Below are 2,617 nucleotides of genomic sequence, written 5' to 3' on the forward strand. Positions count from 1 at the left end.
GACCTTTGACCTCTAACCTCCCTGAGGCAGAGGGCAAAGTGAAAATATAGATGTGTAACAGAAGGTGTGTCCTCGGGCTGAGAAGGCGACATCAAAGACAGGCTAAAGTCTCTTTAAATTAGAGCCATGCAATGTTCTCTCCTACAAGAGATGTTTATACACAGCTAATTTACGCTCCCTCGCTTCAAGCTCACAGGGAACTTTTATTTCCTATTTGGGAAGTTGTGTGACGTCGTTGAGGCACACAGAAATGTGAGGGTGTGTGGGGGGGACAGGGTGATGAATTGCTGTATAAAAGTGTTCAATACTGCTGCTGGCTGGGATCCTGTCTTATGCTTCAACTCAGTGTTGACTTAGTCGGTATTTAACCAAGACCACAATGTTTTCCCAACATTAACCAAATTGTTTGACCGCCTAAACATAACCATGAATACTTTAATCATGCGTTAGTTGGCACAAGTGGAAAAAAAATGAAAGATGTTGATGTGAACATTTTGCAGATATGTTTAATATCAGTCAGCGGCAATCAACCGTGAACAGGCCGACAGTATAGAGTAAAGAGTACACTCTTGTTGTTCACCTTCTAATCCTCACGGAGGGTTCTGTCACCTCACTTGAAGTCTTATTTAGAAGCATAAGGTACCCTTTAGCTTCTGTATGAGATGGCTTTTCAACACGTGGTTAAGGCAACAAAAAACAACTTGGTTAGGTTTAGGAAAAGATCCTGATGTTGGTTCAAATAGGCCACATTTTGCAAGTCACGTTGCCTTTACTGCTGTTTGACCCATCCATCCACCCCAACCACCTCCTTTCACTGACTCGCTCTTTAAACCTACGTCACCTGATACAGGTGGGTTACATTGGCGTTAGATGAAAGCCTGCTTGCATCTCAAACAGACACTAAAGGGCAAAGGCTAAAAGGAGTACAGGTGGTCCAGGCAGCAGGAAGGTCTGCAAGGTCCAGGTGACAGAGATTCTGTCACCTGCCCATATCCGCAGGGCTCCGTGTGGATGGCAGTGAGCAGCCCTAAACGAAGAACTGTGCAACTGTTAAATGGACTCCCTGCACATGTGGATTAATGTAACACCTAACATAATATAAACCAAACTGCATACACATCCGTTGTCTGTCCTATCCTGTTGTCCCTGTCCTGTGCGCTCCAAAAACCAGACGTAGACAGAAGTACGAAGGCACAATGCAGGTTGTGTACACAGGCAGTCCATGTGCTTGTAGGCTGATGCTGTGGGAGCATAAGTTTGGACAGCGTGCAGACGTTTTATGGACATGAGCAAATGATGACATTTACGTCATGGGAACCCTTGGAGCTGTGCACAAGCTGAAAGTGTATTTGGGCTTTTACTGTCTCATCATGCCAAACATGATGATGATCTGCGGTGCCAGCATCTTATTCCTCAGTCTGAAAATGACGAGTCAGTGTCCTTTAGATTTTTTTAAACTACTGTTACTGTCTAAATCTCTCATGACAAACACAAAACCTTCAACATATTGTCTCTAAACTCTGTGACTTTCATCAAAAAGTATGTTTTAATTTAATCAAATTCAATTTTGTATGGTTTTATTTTATCACTATTCATATGTTAGTTTTTGTTATGCTCTGTTTTTAAGTGTATAATAATTAAAAACCTGATGCTGTGAAAGGCTCATCTTCAAACATCCAGTGAAGAAACTATTAAAAAAAGTTTATTTTCCAGTCGAGACTTGGATGATTATGAGCAGAGAGTTAACATTAGGCCACACCTACCAGGGCAGGAAGAGAGAGAGAGGGAGGGAGGGAGTAATGGGAGGTTTGGGTTAAGAGAGGGAGGGAGGGGCGGGGGTCTGCGTCCTAACTGGGACGTCCCACTGGAAATGTCTTCTGTGTGAACTGGTTTGGCTGTTAGATCGTCCCGGGCCCCGCACACTGCTGACTTCTCTTCTGCTGACCCTGCTCTGCAAAGCTAAAGGTACGAGCTCTCACTCTGCACGCCATCCCATTTATCATGTGACACTGGTCTGGAGTGGCTTTAGCAATGGGTAGTAGAGCAAGATGAATGGGGAGGAAGGGAAAGTTGGCAGGAACTTACTGACAAATATAGGTTTGAGCTTTTTGACATTGTGGAATCGTGCTCTAGCAGTTATGTTGAGGTAAAAGTTTGCTGTTGAACTTTTAAATGTTTTTTCTAAAATGCTTTCACATTTCTTTGTCAGTTGAAATAAATCAATTTATTTATGCACTTTCTTTTTCTAAACTTTTCTTCTAAAAGTTTACCACACACAGATTACCTGTGATAATCTGAAAACTCAACCCACACTTTACCGGCAGCAGATTCTCATGCAACTGTGTGGTCACTTCTTAATTTTCCACCTTGTTTTCCACTTTATAAACTTACTTTTAAACACACGTTAAAATGACAGACATGTGGTTTAAATGGCAGCTCCTGCGGCCTCAGACCTCAGCGAGCAACCTCCTCTGTCATTACTGCTGGAACAGCTGTGAGGGGAAAATCACTGCCCGCAGGTAAACAGGCTGTGATTATGAGGATTCATTCTCTGTGGAGGTATTGTGTGCCACATCGGCAATAGGAGGAGAGGGAGGAGGAGGGGGAGGAGAGGGAG

At 43.4% G+C, this 2,617-nt stretch overlaps 1 protein-coding gene and 1 long non-coding RNA gene across 3 annotated transcripts in view; one reads left to right on the forward strand and one right to left on the reverse strand.

The window, feature by feature from the left end:
* Positions 1-2,617, reverse strand: part of LOC118333375 — a 598,798-nt gene that overhangs the window by 294,211 nt on the left and 301,970 nt on the right. The window lies entirely within an intron of this gene.
* The window catches only part of sparc (secreted protein, acidic, cysteine-rich (osteonectin)), a 20,889-nt gene continuing 20,097 nt past the window's right edge, over positions 1,826-2,617 (forward strand). The window contains exon 1 of one of the 2 annotated variants that reach the window (XM_035668978.1): positions 1,826-1,965. The gene's annotated coding sequence lies outside the window, so the exon portion shown is untranslated. The remainder of the gene's footprint in view (positions 1,966-2,617) is intronic. The other variant, XM_035668977.1, reaches the window with a different exon arrangement.

The sequence above is a fragment of the Morone saxatilis genome, unplaced genomic scaffold, assembly GCF_004916995.1.
Source record: "Morone saxatilis isolate NCDOM2014 unplaced genomic scaffold, NCSU_SB_2.0 Contig22, whole genome shotgun sequence".
Taxonomy (NCBI): Eukaryota; Metazoa; Chordata; class Actinopteri; family Moronidae; genus Morone; species Morone saxatilis.